Source organism: Homalodisca vitripennis, chromosome 4 (assembly GCF_021130785.1).
Source record: "Homalodisca vitripennis isolate AUS2020 chromosome 4, UT_GWSS_2.1, whole genome shotgun sequence".
In the NCBI taxonomy this organism is placed as follows: domain Eukaryota; kingdom Metazoa; phylum Arthropoda; class Insecta; order Hemiptera; family Cicadellidae; genus Homalodisca; species Homalodisca vitripennis.
In genome coordinates this window covers 187451117-187471024 of record NC_060210.1, presented here as the reverse complement: position 1 = coordinate 187471024, position 19908 = coordinate 187451117, and the positions used below count along the sequence as shown (strand labels likewise).

The window sequence follows — 19908 nt, the reverse complement described above, 5'->3', positions numbered from 1 at the left end:
ATACAGCAAGTTACAAGTATTTTTTAAATCCAAATATTTTCTGCCGCACTCTTTGCATACATAAGACACCGATCCCTGTTTTAGTCATCCATATTTTATTTGTTTCTTCTGGGACCGCATTACACGCTTTCAGCTCTTCTACAGCTTTCTAAGATATCTCTGCCTGAATCCAAATTTACCTCCTTCACTTCTCCAAGGTTCTCTATTACTCGTTCTTTATAAAGTGTATTGATGCTTAACATGGTAAAAATGTATTACGAATGGTAATGTGAAGAGATTAATCATTAAACAATTCTACTAATAAAAACATTCTATTACGTAAAACTACATATGCTATAGAGCTAGGTAAGATTCTAAAAAAACTTTACCTTTTTGCTGTCAATTATAAATTGATACAATAGGTAAAATTATCATGAATAGTAATTTGAAACAAATCCAAACTTCTTTATATATGAGAGTATTTAACATAATAATATTTCTAGGCGATTTATAACCGTGTTGATGGGTTCAAACATCAATAGATATTATTTTTATTTTAGCCTTCACGTATAGGGACATCCGTATTTGCAGTATTCATTCAACATCTTAAGGAGGAGAATATCCACTCTTCACGAAAATTTTCTTGAATACTTATTGCCTAAACTAGTTCCTTAGTAACAAATATTGAGTTATAGGTGAAGTATGTTGACAACAAAAGTAACGTAAAATTATATTTACTTGGTTATTGCATTATAACTTTTAAATCTTGGCAAAATCCATACAATATTTTATTTAGATGTAGGAAAATAAAAAGTTTGTAATTTTTCATGAAATGGGATAACAACATATTCTGTGTTTGGTATTATTTTCTTCATCATATTCGTAAAAGGCCTATATGTATATATAATTGAATAATATATAAACAAACTAAAATCTTATTTCATAAATATGTTTGTATTATATTGCATCTTATAACCTCTATATACGAAACTAACGTTTAAATAGTATTACATTGGTTTTATGTAAGTTTCGGTTTAAAAAAAGTTAATTTGTTTAAGAAGTTTTTCAATGTAACAATTTTCTTGTCATTGTTTGTCTTGAGTGACGTTAATTTAAAATGATAGGTAATTCACCATCATCAGTATTTATTGCAAATTTGTGGATACATATTGTAAATATGAACAGAAGAGAAGTCTATATGGAGAGTATTTTTCCCAAATGGAATAGATTTTCAAATTGTTATAAATATTGTTTTGAAAACGAGTATAACACATTGACAACATTTGTTTAATCTTGGTCGATTTTCAACCAACAAAACATGGTTTCTTCCCAAACCTAAAAAATAATTCATAAGTATACTACACGCAGTATTTACAATGTTTAATAATGGCAACGTAGAATGTATGTAATTAGAAGGTATGCTTCATCTGTATATTACATATCAAATTCCGAGTGAATACTATGTAACCAATATTATAATGATGTAACTATTTGCCCTTAATTCAACCGATTTATAGATCCACCGGTTGATAGCCTGATGCAATAGCTTGTTGGTCCGAAACCCTGCTTGTGTATGGTTAATTAATCTGATATAGAAACTTAATAGGTGTATCTGATGCTCATATATCATCAAATCAGAAAGTTTGTTACAGTCTAAACATAACTGACCAAAGTGCAGAATTTTTGTTAAGATGTGCTGTTTATAATAGTGTATGATATTTATGTACTAGTTTATACAAATCACCGCTCTTCACTCATAATGTGTGTTTTGCAAAATATATAAATTTCAAGAGAATAGAGGAGGAAACATCTACGAAAAAGCATTTTCCTTATTCCAGTTCGAAATAAATAGAGAAACACGCAGAAGAGGAATAAATTCGTAACTTCTTCAATGGAGGAATCTATTACGTGGATAATTTAACCACTAGCTGAACCAATCTTCAAAACAGGTATTAAAAATTAACGGTATGTTTGTCAGTATACGTAGAATCGCGACAGTAAATATTAATATTACACAATATCTCATGTTTAATTACTATTCCTGTTTAATCGATTCTGATGATCATGTTACATTTACCCAAGTTATTTAAATTGTACTTTCTTAATTAAATACTTTTGGAAAAATCTTTCATATTTATAAAACTTTCAAATATATATTTATATATTTTTAGTATGTAGTCTAAATTTGATTAAGAGCTATTTTTACATATACTCTATTTAAATTGTACAAGATATTTATCATGAAACGACAAAAATTCACAGAACAGTTTTTATTAAACATATCTATAATAATGAATTAAGGGTTTACTTGTTTTATTTTTATGTCTGTTTTCTCTATTCATAATTTATTTCACTAAATTGATGATAATTTATAATCCAAATGTTAAATTCCTGTATTAAAACCGGTGAAGATTGTTATTTCATAACACATACGGACTGACAAACACTACTAAATCCTTTTGCGTGTATATATTCCATTAAATTATGTTCTTACTTCAGTGATCTGAACAAATGCATTAAAATTGTTTTCCCGTTATAGAACAGTATACATAAACGTAAAATAAGATACTATTGGTGTTCTTTGCATTAAAAATAATTATTTTCTTTCTGTGACTTCTGAGAGGCTCTCTCAAAAATAGTTAAAGTAATTTATATCCGTTTGAAGTTGAAGAAATATGTAAAACTTTTTCAGAAGCAGTTCTACGTTCCAAACTTTTTTCTAAGCGCTAGGTTTTTAAAGCGTTTCTAGTTGCTTAAGAAAATATCTTGACTAATTAACTTATAACACTGAGTAATAAACTCAAATGTTTTATCTAACTTTTCCACGTTTCAATAATAGCGGAAATTTAAACTAAATGTTTACTTACGTCAATTTCTACACATTCAAACTGCAGCCACTGCAATCTTTCTTTGTCAACACCAAAACTAGTTGAATTTGATTATGTATTACTTTTGTCCTCAATTAACATTATTATTCGTGCACACAGATCGTTCATGCACTCAACATTGTGTTTGAAATTGGTTAAGAAAACTGATTAATTACTTAACAAACTGAAAGTAAGAATCTTAAATGATAAATCTAACTTTTTCACTTTTTAAGAGCAGTCATAATATACCTTAAATTCTAAACTGCAGTCATAGTAATATTTCCTTGGAAATACCAAAACATTTTAAACTTGATTGTGACCTTTTTATCATAACTAAACATTATATACGTTCACAAATAATCCATACAACTTTAAGGTGCCAAGGATATACTACACTAAAAGAGAGAAACTTTGTTTTAGTAATGAAAAGTAATTTCCTTAAGTTGTGCCAAAATTACTTGTTGTTCATGCCAACATTGTAAAAAGTTTACTTGCAATTTAAATATTTTTCAGACTCTCTCCAAAAGCTTGTTCTCTGCAAATTAAAATTCCACCAACTGTTAATTCAGTTATATTTATAAAATTCAAAATTTAATTTCATAAATTCGCAACGAAATAAATTTAGAATTTTTAATTGTTAAAAATAATTAAACTAGAAATAGTTAAAAGAAAATAAACTTAGTATAGGTATTCATAATATAACAATTATTATTTATTATGTGCGCTGGATAAGGACTTTTTAATAAATTGCCTTGGAAAATCGTGTATTGTAAATCGTGGTCTCGTGCAGCACGGGAGAAAGTGTATAGGAACGATAGAGGTTTATTAGCTATCAGATACGGCGTACTGTGCAGCCTTGGCGGCGACCTCATGCTGCACTCTAGTGTGAGAGCACAGAAAACTCGTACCTACATAATTCCAGGGATCGGAGAAACGTTCAGACACTGTTGCTCAGCGTTCGGCTGCCCTGGACTATAAAGTAAAGAGCCTTCAGCAATAACACTAAATCCTACTCTTTACCAGGGTCAGCCATACATTTAACCTGTTTTATTTTGGTATGTGGATACTTTTAATAAACAAAATCAAAATCTTTGGTACTAATTTATTTGAGTAGGAAAAGATCTAAAGGCAAATATGGGTAAATGGATCAGGACACCCTGTACATTTTATTAATAGTTCGGGGTAACTGATTATATTAGAAAATTGTTTTATGTTAGTAAAATCGAGTATTGATTTGGAGAGTATTTTTATGTATTTTAAACTGATAAAAAGGATAAACATATACTGTATCACTCATAGGCAAAATACATACAGTTTCAGTAGGAAATTTTTGAAATTTTAAAACCAAGCAGTGTTTTATTGAGTTATGGATTATAAGTATTCAACATAATATGAAAAAATTTTTATTTGTACTGTAAATTGTTAAAAGTGTTATCAATAAATCACGTGGAATTTCTCTAATGTCATTAAAGGAACTCAGAGCCACGCACAGGATTCGTCCCATGTGGCTCTTTATTCATATTGTAATGTGTGATTGATTGACAAATAAAGACTTTCTGATTCTGATTCATTACTGTAAAACTATCACATCAACCGTCTTTCTTTGGACCTGATTATGAGAAATTCTAACGTTCTGCCTCAGATTCAAACGAGTCCTAGTGGTATACTAAAAACAATGGTCCATTTTCTCTGTATTTAGAATTAAAGGTTGAAATACCTCAAGGAGGTATAACAAAGATTTTCTACAAATATTAAGAAGATTATTCGATCGAAAAATCGATTTTATCACCTTAGGTAACCGACTAGATAGACTAAAGAATATAACAACATGTTGAAATATCGAAGAGAGCAACGGACAACAAAGATGTGCCAGGAATCGGAGATTGCTTTTCACGCGATCCACTTCGTCAAAAAGATGAACGCATCAAATCTGACGACCCGTATCAGGCGTAGAGAGAGAATCGAGGCCCTCACTGAGTGGTTCACGTGACATGCATACAAAATAGTGATGTACAGTGTTCGGGATTAATGTGGCAGAACTTTACCACACATTCTGGACATCTAAGAAAAAGTCATTGATCCGTTATAATTTCTTATCTTAGATGATTAGAAAAGATCGTCAAGAGATATCCGAGGTGAACCCATAAAACTTATTTGGTATAACAAAATGACAAAATGATCTCCAACTATCTTCGATAACTCTGGTGAAGTTTCAGGCTGGATAATCGTCCATACAGCTCAAGTCTAGTGTAAGTGTATAATTAAAAGGCGAGTGTTACTTGTGCCGATGCACTTTATACTTAAACACTTTTCTTAGAGTTATATGAATTCAACCGTTGTTTGTTTATGTGTGTGTTGAAATCCTGAAAAGGTTTTAAATGAAATCTAAAGTATTTATTTGAAAATTTTAAACAACTTCCAACGCCAACTATGGTTAAGTATTTATGGCATATTTCATGGAACCTTCTTGTATACTTACCTTTAATCCTCATACGCATAATAATGCAGTCACCAGTATATTATATAGATATAATTATCTCGATTTGCATAGCCTGGAAAAAACATCCTAACATGTTTAATTTGAATGGTGAGACCGTAAAGTTCATCTTATGAAATATTTACATACCGATGAAAAACTGATGAAGATGATAGATTGCAATTCTAGAAACGTTGTTATACATTTTTAATACATACTGTAACGATGGCAAATATCCGAAATCATATTATCCTTTTAAACCTTCTATCTTAAATAATAAACTTCCAATATAGAAATACCCAAAATAAAAGGTTTATTCGAAGTTGACTAGAAATGAGGCCAAAAATGGATCTAACTCAATCCTCTAAACAAAGTCGTTTTCATCATTAGTTGATATACTTCAGTAATCACGAATTTATCGATGAAATAATTAATTTATTCATTTACCAATCAAGGTGAATTTTAAATAATTAGTAAAATTGGTATACAAATAACTATCTACCTGCTGCAAGACAACAGTTGTAGTAAGCCTATTTAACAAATTGTCTGTTGAAAACGAGCCAGTAGGGACTTTGTGAATATACCCTGCCAACTCTGCCGATATTAAGGCGTTAGATTGCTGAGCATTTAACGTTATTGGCACCGTTCCCAGATACCTTGTGTGTTCTGTAAACTAATCTACCCAGATATTGACTTGAGTATAAGGCTTGTTATGATTGCGTAGTAATATACCCATCCTAATAAAGCTGGCATTATTATTTTTGTATCATTATTTGTCTTAGCGTTAACCGTTAAAAAGGTTATTTATTAGTATTGGAGTAAAATTATAGAAAATTTAGTATTGGCGATAGGAGTTTAGATATAATAATACGTTTTTACGCATTAGCCATTATTAATTTTACGTAAATAAACATTAATGGGATTGAAATCTATCCGAGCTTGAAATAGATTTTGACTTGTTAATCATACTTAAATAAAAAATATTCGTATAATTTGAAAAGTAATGTCGGATAGTTAGTTTATATATTTATTTATTAGAATACAGTTTCCAATTGATAACAATATTTACATAAATGTTGTTTTCAGTGACCAACCAACACCTTTTAAGATGTATATGGAATATATTTCATACTCACAAACAAGATACCTATAGCGTGATGAGATAAATTGTATGGCACAGAGAAAATACTAGAATAGATAAATTTAAAAACGTATTAGAGTCATAAATCATATCTATTTTTAAAATGTGACGCCATTAACTTGCACACATGTAGAATAATAAAATGATATATAGATTTGAAATTTTTCATGATGTAATAATAGTTAATAATATTTATATTGGGATATTTAAATATATTAGGTCGCGTTTTCAGTTACTAATAGAAGACAAATGTCATCAAATTGTTCTAAATGTTTTATATCAATTCATGTAGTAAACTCCGAAATAAACAACACGATACATTACTTAATTAAAATAAAACATCAAGAGTAGTTACGATTGTGAAGCAGCTTTTTAAAGAGCAGCCATTACATTTAATGCACAATGTCGCCATTAAGAGCTGTAATGGACGCTATTCGCTTTCACCGAGAGTCACTAATATGAGCAGCTTTGTCCTGACTTAACATGTACAAAGAGGCTACACCTTTCACAGGAATAGCAAGTGTTTTGTATCTTAATATCCAATTTTGTTATATTATTAATGATACTTTGTAATCTAAGAGATGTGTCAGAGGGAATTATACGGTCCTTTGAACAAACACGAAGAATAATAATTGTTATCTGATCCTTAAGTGTTTAATATTGTAAATTAATGTTTCTTTCGTCTTCTAAGAAAGCTAGTTTGTTACACATAAACTCAGCTCAGCAATCAGACTTTGCCGTTATTAAAAAACAAAAAGATATCTAATGAATGATAACGTAATATAGATAATTTAGTTCTGATCTAATATAGTGCATCCGCGAAATTGATATTTTAATGAATTTAAACCTGCTACAATATTGTATTTTTCAAAAGGAACTCAAGATATTTTAGAACATTTAAAACTGAACATTGATCCAAGAAATGACCAATATTAAGTTTTAAAATGTAATCTGACCTCTTCAGCAGGTAGATAACTAACCCTAAACATTGTACGAATTAGGTTAAAGCTAACATAATAAAACATCGCGTTTTTAAGTTGTATATCAACCCTATGCACATGCAACTAAATCAAAACATTAACTATTAAAACGGTTTAGTTAAATTCCTGAATGTTTTACCCTTTTGCCTGATTTATTTAGATAAGAATCTGTGTATTAGTAATCCACCTGAAGTAGAGTTCAGATTGAAAATATCGAAACGTAATATAACCGATTTCTTGTATCACTGAACAAAGGCCAATATCCAGAAAAAAAGTGTTCCTTCACAATACTTCCATCGTCAAAAAATAACTTTAAAATAAAGCAGATGAATGATAATAAACATTATACTAGGAGCAACATTTATTTCTTTCCTTTGTTTGCAGATTGCTTTGTTTGTACTCTATGTTTAATAATAAATTGCATCATGACTACATTAGGGCTCTTTATTTAAAAAATGCAGATCTAGAAACCCTAAATTGTTTATGTGACTTTATTGCAACAAGGTATATGCTGAAGAGGGATTAAATCTCAATGAATATAATTATAAAGCAATAGAATTATTAAATAAACCGGAAATAACCTGAGGTTTATTTTTTTCGTACAATATATGCTTTCTTTACAATTGTGGCACTGTTTGTTGGTAGTGGGATGAAACGTATTAGTTATGCAGTATTAGGTATAATAGCAACGGTAACATTACACAAAGTTAGGTTTAACTAAGTAATTTTTGTCAAATGTTAAACTAAATAGTTCATATATCCAATTAAGAGTGTAACAAGAGTTAATTTTCAATGTATATAGTGCAGTAAGGTATAGATTTTTGTTTAGATTAGAACAACTGATACATAACTCCTTATATTACTTAATTGGACTATAACAAACTGGTTGGTCCTTACAGAATTAACCAATATCATTTTATCATAGTTATTTTATCTAGACAATTTAGTGTTTGGCACTTTTTAAACACGCAAGAAAAAAACTTGATTTAAAACATTACTCCAGTTTATGAAGCTTTGATCTCAACGCATCAAACCCTCAGAACAATATTCAGACCAAAGGACAGCATGAAGAAATACATTCTTGCTGATCACATAAGAAGTGTAATAGTTAATATTTGTCGAACTGTTGGTAGTGAGTTTAATATTCTATATTTATTAATCTAATTGTAGCTTATCTAAAATCATTTTACCATTGCATGTTCTCTAAACCTTCTCGCCATGAGTTTATAACCAAGAGTTTCTTAAAAAAAGGGTTTCTTCAAATGTATAATCAATAGAGAGAAATAGCCCAGACACTATGATCATTTTAAATAAAGCATTTGTCCTCCAGAAACTGACAGAATTATTACAGGTTTTGATTACTGTAAATCTTATAAAGTAGTCAGAAAGCTTTACCTTGCTACTCTGATTGGTGCTTTGTGGTTTTCATAAAAATACTGGACCAATGTAAGCAATGGCAAGTATTGAAAAGAAACTATGCTAAGGGCTAAGATTCATATCGGGGTGTTCGAAAATATCAAAAAAGGCTTTTACGTGGACTAGATACAAATTGAAAACATTGTTTAATTGTCTACAAGATTTTTTATATAAAGGTTTAAGTTTAATTTTTGTATTGAATTTAATCTGCTAAGTACACGTATATATCGATGTTATATAAGCTACTAATATTGTATGTATCTTTAATATACAGCATTCCTTTCCATTTTGAGGAGGATGTTACATCGATCTATGTTTTGCTACCTCTTGGAAATTTGTGTGATAGAATGACTGACTAGAATTTGTAAGAGCATATGAATATTTCAACGGCATTTGTAAAAATTAGTTTGATTCAGTTTATTTACTGACTCTTATTGTTTAATTAGACCTTTCCTATATTTAAATACCATCATTAACTTTTTATCAACATGCACAATTTTAATTTTTACACAAAGTGGTAAAAACATACATAGTTCTTGCAGGAGGAATTGTGATGAAAGGTGTGAAAGAGCGATTCGTGAGGTTGTAGATTATGACCCTTAGGTGGAGTTTTGACAGGTAGAGTGACTGGTGCTATCTACCGGCTGACGGATGAAGCTCACGACAGCAGGGTTGACAGTTATTGCCTCAGGTAACAGATTGCGCTGAACACAGCTGTTCCTGACGTCACAGAGGAGGTCTTAATGCCAGTATAAATAGCAAACATACTTATGTAAAACTAAAACTATTATTAATCAAAACTGAACACTGGCAAACGTCACTGAACCCAACATATTTTATATTGTAGGAGAAAACGTGACAAATAAATATCGGTGATGTGGATGGTTTCATGAACCAAAATGGAAAATTGTAAAAATTTTAAATACAAAGAAATTGAACTAGAGCTTCGTAAGTTCAATATATATTCTTAAATACTTACCACATCATGATATCCATTGCAGATTAAGAACATGCATTAATTTGCATTTAATGTGCTATTTGTAAACATCTAGAATATATTGGATTATTTCTAACACCTCAATTATGTTAAGTTATCTATTTCATATGTATATGTATTTTTGTACAGACATTTCACAAAAATCCTTTGTTGGCCTGAAAATTAAAACCGTGTAAATTTTTTTTAATGTTTACGCGAGAAAATTTTGATATTCGGACCAGGAACCACCAATTTAGGATCGCCCTAACTTTCGTTACGTACATTTTTTTCTTACAAATCTAATTTCCATCCCAAAATAAATTTAGGAAAAAGTCTTTGACTTACCATGTATATAATACTAAAATATTAAAAATACCCTAATTACAATTCAACAATATAATATTTAAAACTATTTGTACTCGGTTGGTACGTATGTCTTGTCAAACTCATAATGTCATAGAACTTCTTCGTTTAACTTTAATTACCATGTTTTTAATGGTTGTATTGTTATATTCAAATATCTCCTATTGTTAACTCGTTTGAACTTATATCTGAATTTTTAGGTAGATAAAGGTAAATTCCTTTTTGGTATTTTAAAACTTTTATCATGATTGCTAACTATATGGCTTACTATACGTAATTAATCGTGTGTTGAAGTGAAAAGCCATCACTTAGAGTATTAAAATGTTAAGAGTAAAGATTGTGCTAGCTCCAGTCGTTTTTCACGTGACGGACCTAAATAATGCCAAGTTGTTGCCAACCTTAAGAATAAAGATTATTACTAATATCTAGCACAACTCTCTACTCAATCCAGAGGAACTCTAAAATGCAAATAACTCTCAAATAAGGAGAGTATATCAGTCTTCCGCCTCGCACGCAGGTATTTTAGTAGAGAAATAACGTTTTAGTAGATAGTATACTAGACAAATACCAAAGGTACAAATACTTATAACATTATTTTAAAATTTGTTTGATTTAGTGAGAACTACCTCTAAGACGCACTATTTTAATCTATTGTAAATACAATCCTAGAATAATTTATAATTTTATAAAATTACATGGTTATAGGAGTCTCAATATCGTTGTTAGAGACGAAGGATTCATGTCAACAGTTGGTTTAATAAGGAGTTAATAAATTATTATGTTTAAGAATATTAATCTAATAAAAAATTTAAAGAAGTGTATATTAATCTCACCTTTCTCTTAATATAAAACAGTTTTCTTTAACACCACAGGTATTATTCTTACCTGAAGGAAAGTTCTGACGATATCAATTGTCTGTATAATAGGATGAATTAATTACTAAGTTTCCATAATCTTGTTTGAGTGTCTGCTTCAGTTCCACAAACTACTTAACTGTTCATGCCACCGTAACCGATTCGGTTAATGCTACAGTGTTCAAATCCTAATAACTATTACATTTATTATTTAGTAATCCTGATTATGACTGATATTTATGTACTATTAATGTGTTTATTTATTTATCTTACAATGTTCTCGTTATAATCTTGGTTATCCAAAACACTAATGTACAAATATTATCTAATGAGTAGCAAAATCCCATGGTATGTCATACACCACAATCTAATTTAGTTTCCTTGCTATGAATCTTCATAAAAGTTTATACGATGGTTTTCGAGATCATTTAGACAGGTAGACAGAAACTAAATTCTTCCAGCTTTACGAGTGATAGCTAATAACTAAACTCCTACTTACCCGGCACTTTCTTACAAAAGTGAATAACTGTAGTGGATTAAGCATACAATAAGAGATAGAAAAACAAATTAAATCTTTAAGAAAAGCTAAATGTTGGTTCAGAAATCCAATTGACTGTTCCAGAGATAAAGATCTCGTGGTGCTGGAACGCGGGGAATCAGGAATTGTTGATGAACCGAGAGATTTATTGCAGAAAGCTATCATCTGGACGGTCTGATATCTGGCAGCAGATCGTTACATTCCATCTCCGTTGTCTTTCAAAGATTTAATCTTTCACACTGGAACTCTAATTGGAATATTTTGTATTGCCATTCAGTATAGTTGTAAGGACTCTTGTATGAGATTCTAAAATGTATCATTCAAATTTCACTACTGGCATGGCAAAGATATTTGAGTGGTACAAGTGGCGTTTGTTCGAGCAAATTTTATAGTAAAATTGGTCGTTACTCTTTTAATGATCCAGAATCCAGGTTCTCAAAAAACTACTGCAGTAAGGATATAACATATTTACAATGCATGTATTAAAGGGAACTCATGTGAATGATTTTTTTTTTTACTTTACGAAATACTAAATTTATTTAATATAATTTATTTTTTTAATTAGTACTTAACAAAATTGTTTACGTTTTCCTTTAAATTGGACGAAATATTCCATTTTATGAAATCATTGTTCAAATCCATAGTGTGATAAACCACTTTTTTATTATCAGCTGTATACCTTTGGGCCGGGTCACGAAATTAAAAAAATTCCTAATTTTACACTTTTTAACACTATATTTAGAAACAAATTTCTTCAAGGAAGTAACTATACCGGAATTTAACACAAAAACTAAAAATAGCCTTACGAAAAACCAATCCCTAGGCTTACTTGCACATTTTCAATGGATTAGTTTATTACCATTAACACTTACGTACGTAGACTGCTAATATTGGATGGATCTATTTCTGCACTATTTTACGCTCTCAGGTTGCTGTCAAATAAATCTCAGCCACTACAACCGAACATTCCACAAAGTTTCATTAAATACTAAAAAGGCTTACAGATTGGTATATTAGTAATTTTTAAAAGGACTGATCAATGTTTAGCATTGCCGTGTAGACTAATTTAAAGAACCCTGGTATTTAAATGCATTTTCAGTACATCTATGAGACACTATTAAACAGATTAAATAAAAAGATATATGATAGCGTGGACAGTTTTAAATTAAGTAAATAGAATATAATGTAGAAGAAATACATTATTAACTAAAGGTTTGTATTAGGGGATTTTCTATAGTTTTTCTTTTTTTACAACATTACAATGACCATATATATATAGGTCTGAAAAAACCATATGAAATATGAAAGATAATTCAACATTTTCTTCGTCTACTTCTTAACTGTAGTACCTTTACAATTCTGTTGTAAAATATTGTATCTTTTGAAATTTTTAGTTTATTTTAACGTCATAAAGGTAGTGGGAATTGGAAAAATATTGAAAATTTTATGACTAAATATTTTTTATACAATCCTAAATTTTATAATTTCTTTATATTATTTAAACCTTTTATATCACCAAATTCTTCTAATTTAAGAAAGATGAGAGGACCTCAACCTCCCTCTAAACGGGTGACGGTTAGCAACTTAACTGATCACAACAAGAAATAAATATGGGTGGGATTTTAGTTGAGGAAGGACACTATCAGAAAAAAGAATAATAAGTATTATTAATATAATAATAATAAGTAATAAAGGTAGTGGGAATTGGAGAAATATAGACGTTGAAATTCGTGTGAATAATCAAGCTAACTCTGTCCAAAAACAACTCCGAAATTACAGACCCACATAAGCACCACCTGCTTAGTAATAAGACGTCATTACGTGATATAACTCTTAAATCAAGCTGGACTTTAGAAAGCTGCAATTAAACATCTAAGGCCGGCAAACTGTACACAAAGCGGAGAGTGAAGGTGCTGTACGTCTTCTACTTGAGCCTGGGCCGTGCTTTCCATAAACACGATTAATTACGCTTAGGTAATTACTCTGTTCCTGAATTATAGCCCAGGCCTTTGAATCATTTAGGATTAGGCTCGTTTAAATTGCGTTATACCTTTACGTTCTAATTATTCATAAGAAAAATTTTGTTATAACATAATGTTGTAATCCCTACTATTATCGTTACAACACGACGTGAGAAATTGGATGCTATATAACAATCAGTGAAAGCTTTTTAAAGTATGAATTTTATTCTATAAAATTATAATATTTTTATTTCATTCTGAAAATACGTAAGAAGACTAAAGATTGCACAAAATTTTTATTCTGTATTCTTGGTTTTGCGAAAAACTACCACTTGCTTAGTGTATTGTACACAAAAAAGCAGTCAGCTACTCGGGTTTGTATAATCTGATTAGTAATCAGTTTAAATATATTAATTTCCTAACAGTGGCTTTAAAATGTTCTAAACACTTATACTTTCCATATTTTGGAAATTTAAATGATCAAATCTAAAGTTAGTAGTGATAGGGAGAATGATTTCAAAAATAACTAATTGGCTGAACGTTGCGAAACCTGTCACTCGCGGGGCTGACAAATCACTGTGTGTGTCTGTCTGCCTGCTTGCTAGTCTCGTAAATGAAGTGACCTAATATAGTACCTATGCTTGAAGCAACATTTAAATATTGGTGATACTGAGTTCGATTTTGTCACATGAGATTTGGCGGAAACATGTCCAGAATATAATACAGTACGTATAGAGTGACGTATCGGCCAGTCGTAAGTGGCAGCAATGCTTGTTTTGCCAAAAAAGGGCTTAGCGGAGCCTTAGCAAATATATTTACATTGGTCTTATGAGGGTTTATGATGGCAACGAGAAAGTCGTAGAATAAATAAATTTGTTAACAAGCTAAATAAAATCATATGAGATTGTAACATGTGGCATACACCGCGTCAATTAGTCATGTGTCCAAAAAGAAAAAGAACAGTGTCAATATTAAAAGTTGGTATCAAGATCTGATTTCAGCGCACTCTTGTGTTGTATACCCGTGTCATCCCACTAAAAGTTTTTATTCATAAACCTAAGACAATGAAAAAAATGGGCATGCATCATATCGTAAGATATCTCAGTAAATGCAATATGTAGATTTTGAATTAAGAATGAAACATTTATATATATACAAGAATGAATTCTAAATCGTGTATGTCCAACCATGGAATTTGGCTGAGCGTCATTGAAGCCTACACTTAGTAGGCGGAGGTAATTTCGTTTACGCCTTTAAAGTGAATGTAAAATATCTTTCCTATATGATGTCTGTCTACCTGACACAGGGTATTGCAAGAGTGAAATTATCTATATTTAAGCTTTAAATTTAGTACGGGAATATAGCGAACTTATTATCTATAAAAGGAAGACTAATTATCAAAATCAAAGAAACTTCAGATACATTCACTAAGAGTTTATGATCAAGAACAAAAACGAAATGCCTAAATTGTCAGCAGCATCCCTTAATAAAGATCCTCTCATTTTGTTGCAGATGACAAACCGTGATGCCACAGGGTGTACTGGTATTGATTTATCCAGACGTGTTCTGCTTACACACCCCATATAGTAATACTGCTCAGAACTTTCAAATATATACAGATCGCGAGATTCAATGAGGTCCTCGGCCTGAAGATGCTCAGTAGCTTTCTGTACATGTGGAGTGGAGGGGGAAGTCGCAAGCTCAGTCTGTGAGCAAGCTCCCCTCCACCATCGCTCCCCCTCCTTGCCAGATGCGGTTGCATGGAAGAGAGGCCACATGGAATCTCTTGGCCTGTAAATCCTTTTATTGATGCACAATACTGATCCGCTTGTTCTGTTGTATAGTTTTTACTTTACCAAATTCCTTTCCAATGATTCGTTTCTCATTTATACTGAAAACCCATTCTTATCCTGAACGCCTGAAGAAGAGATAGATTCTCGTCCTGGAAACGTTCCAGTTTTGTAACGATGGTCCAAATCTGTTAATATAAATAATCTTATGTTTACAGTTATTTTCTCAATATATTATTCGTTTCAGCATCTACTTTACAGTCTACTACAATACTTAGTTATTTTACATACTAATATATTTTAGTTCGTACATAAAACCAGCTGTTTAAGTACACAAAAAATACAATCTTCTACATGGCAAAAAATTTAAAGGGCCCTAGCTAGCCCAATGCTAACCATCCATGTGTTAAAAAAATTGTTGTTTTAATTTACTGAAATAAGATGATTTAATAGCAACGTTATTATGGATTTCTAAGTTTAATATTTTTCAGTATTAATGTGATGGCATTGTTAAAGGATACTTAAAAATGATCTTTTACATTAATCTGAAGTATAATACAATTAATTTTTTTTCTAACACATAAAACATACTTTAAAAAGGATGGGTATGAAATATGAAGCACATTACAAGTTTTGAGTAGTACATTATGACTATCTGTTACAAAAAATAGCCTTTTCAAAGATGTGAGACGCAATAACAGTGTGTCATGGACCAGAAGATTGCCTTTTAACCGTTATGACCGATACTTTGTATCACCCTCCAAAAACAACAACAATCTGGGAAAGTATAAGTGAAAACTAATCATTTGGTCATTGAACAATTTTATCAGTTATAGACATCCTACTCGAACATATAAATTCATGTTAATCTTCGTGCATATTCATGGGCTACAGAACATGTTACAGCATATTATTGTTTGCACAAATTTAAATTAAACTGTATTAATTGGGGTTTTTAATATGTCCAACAATGTAAGGAAACATATTTTGGGTCCAAAGCTCTATGTCAATCATTCAAATAGCGTATTCAAAAGTTTGATATACTGTTTTTCACTGAAAAATTAAGATCCACACACAAAACTAATAATTCAAAATATGGTCTAAATACTGAATGTCAAATTTGAATTATGGATGAAAATAATAGTAGTCTCTACTCAATTTGTTAAAAGAAATTACATAAAACTAAGCATGCTATAGTTATTTCATTAAAAATACTGAATTTAGCTTTAATATTTAATAAAAATTAACTAAACTTAAAGCAAATAAAAAATAATGCAAGTATTCTCCAAACAATTTATTCAAAAAGAAACTAATTATGCTATACTTATGTTTATGTCAACAAAAGCCGATATTTAAATTTTAATAGTTCAAAACATTTTACTGTGTCTTCCAAACCTTAACAAAAAACTAAATAACCAGACACAAATGTCTTAACAACTGTTAGATATTAATTGATGAAGTGTTTAAAAGTCTTAAACATCTATAGATTATATCTTGCCAATTGTATGAAAATTTATTTTACTTCACTCTTACATTTTATAATTCCTTTAAATTATTTAAACCTTTTATATCACTGAATGGAAGACAATATCCAATTTAAGAAAGCAGAGAGGATCTCGACCTCTAAAAGGCTGACGTTTAGCAACCTAACTCATATAAAAAAGAAATAACTATCTGAGGGATTTCAGTTGAGGAAGGACACGATCAGAAGTGAGAATAAAGTGCATGTTACAATTGTATTTCCACAATGCAGACATCCAAGTCAGCTGTTGTGTCCCTAATCTGCCTCGGGGTCGGCGCCAGACCAAGTCCGTGGCTTGTCTGTACTTGTGCTGCACTGAATCCACGACATCCGTTCAAATACTTCTGTTCAATGCATAGGGGTGTGTGTATGACTTCCTTAATTGAAAATTTGTTTATTTAGGAACTTCATAATTACTGCCAAGGTGCTATATATGTCTTTATAAGGTGTGTATTATTTTTAGCCGTTCTTGACTGGTTTTTTATTTGTATTTTAATATGTTTTATTAATATTCTAACACATTTTGTACTGTAATAAGGTAAACTATTATTAATGTAAAACATTAGAAGATTAGTAATATATATATATATATATATATATATATATATATATATATATATATATATATATATATATATATATTTATATATTATATATGCAATATACACTGCTTTATACTTTACGTCATATTGTCTGGATTGCAACTTGTAGACGTATGTCATATTATGATAAAAGAGAATAAAGACATTATTATTATTTCTTTCTATTATCTAACATATTTTCTTTGCAATAAACTTGATTTTAATACCTCCTCTTGACCTTCTTGTTCAGTAAACAGAGCCTAAAGCATCCATCACAATGGTTATCAATTATAAAATCGGGACAAGGTATTTGGATCATTTCTTGACTTGTACAAATCTCTGTATATGTAAAACACGAAGTACTACATAAAATGGTCCAGTTAGAGAAATTCAGTATGCGAGTATCCCGCAATGTCAAATTATTTTTCACTTAGGAGGGAGATTAGAGCGTGAATATTTCAAATTCAGCGTTTTCAAAGTTTAAATGTTTATACTGTTCCTCAATATTATATTATACAGCCACTTATATATCCATATTAATTTATTGAGTGGATATTGTACGAATAATACTGCATTGCTAAGTTTCCATAAAAAGTACTGAAACTAAGTTTTCGCATGTTATGCACCACTTAAAGTAACCTCCGAAGAGAATTAATGAATATTTTGAAAAAAAATTTGTTGCGTCATGATTTATCCACAATGTATCAGTGACGCTTTCAGACGTAGTGCTGTAAGAAAACTGAAAGAGTATATGGAACACCGTGAGTATCTTGTAGTATCTGAAGGTTCAATACAAGGATATCGTATAGGAATTACTTTAGGAAATTGCGATTGCTGACTTTGCCAAGTATATATGTAACTTTGAGTTGATCAAAGTTTACTGCAGATCAAAGAGTGATTTGATTTGTGACAGGAATGTTCACCAATACGAAACCAGAAGTAGGAACAAGTTTTGAGCTCAGCAGCACAGATTGGGAGTTTCTAATGTAAGTTTGGCTGTGTATGAAGGAATTCAAATACACAGGATCAAATTCAAAGGAATCACTTTGGAGATTTTTACTTCAATTTTACTACAGAATTTCTATTAGAATTTTTCTTATAGTATTCATTAATTATCGTAGATGTGGGAGTTTTTTTTTTAATTTTTCATCTATTTATATTTTTCATTATCTACTGTACAAAACAACATGGTTAGTAGTAGGTTCAATGATATTGAAATGTTAGTAGGGTTCAATCAAAAATGTAATAAAATACTGAGATTAAAAAAGGATTTTATAATACTGAATTTTAATCATCAATACTTTAATAATCGTTTGAGATTAAGATGTTAATCCAAACAAAAGAACCTGACATGATTGTTTGTTTGTGGATTGAAATTAATTAGCTAATCTTTAGAGAAGGCTACCACAAAAGAAGGGCCGAAAAAATTATATATGTCTGCCTCTCCATATGAAATCTGGAGAACAAAATTACCTATACTATTGAATTTTACTTTATGATATTTATTAAACATTGAGTTATATGATGTGCCATGTTACTCCAGGGGATTTTCCTGAAAGGTAACAAATATCTCGTTGTTTTTCTGCGTAACAGACAGACTACATTCACATGACACTTTAATATGTAATATTTAGTGCATTTTTTGGTAAGACTTCTCTTACATTCTACCAACTCCACCAATATTCTGATGTATCAGTTCTGACGTCAGTAAAACATTGTTGCTACTGTAATTTTTGTAACTGTTTATGACAATAGAATGTTAGGTATAATTTTTATCAGAGCTGTAGTCTTATTAGATAGATGATTTAAATGATATATTTTAAATAAACGATGATTAGTACCAAATCTGAATTTTCGTGATCATTTCAGTATTGATAACTATAAAGTTTAAGAAGGTCTTAAGTAATTAAAAAAAAACTTTCAAATTTCACATTTAACAAACGATATTAAAATTATTATCATACTAAGGCTGAACACAAGCCTTTTATTACACAAGCTGAACAAATAATTTAGCAAATATACTGATGGATAAAAACTAAACAATGTCACCTTCAAAATTTATAATTATGAAATAAATGAAGAAAATATTAAACTTACTATTAAAACTGTGATTTGAAATGTGTCACAAACCTTTTACTGAGACGAATCTGCAGAAAAATCGGACAGAAAAACCTGTAACAGAAACGTAGCCTGTTAGAGTTAAATTCTCTGAAATTCATTGAATACATTTATACAGTTAAATAACACCAGTCTTCAATACAAGCTTATCAAAATATCTAAACTATTCATTGAAGTTAAATATAAGTAATTCTAAATGTTAATTTTACTATGTAAAATATCGTAAAACCACAACACATTGATCCTCTAATGATAATGTAACTATTAAACTATAAGGCACTACGTGTAAAAACAACTTAAGTGGAAATCATTATTAACTTTAAATACCTGTAATTGTAATGATGTG

The 19908-nt window shown here is 30.2% G+C and overlaps 1 protein-coding gene across 1 annotated transcript in view; it reads right to left on the bottom strand.

Moving 5' to 3' along the window:
• The window catches only part of LOC124360795 (RYamide receptor-like), a 176380-nt gene extending 156764 nt beyond the window's left edge, over positions 1-19616 (bottom strand). Inside the window, 1 exon segment of the mRNA XM_046814692.1 lies at positions 19575-19616. The gene's annotated coding sequence lies outside the window, so the exon portion shown is untranslated.
• Between the last annotated feature and the right edge of the window lie 292 nt (positions 19617-19908).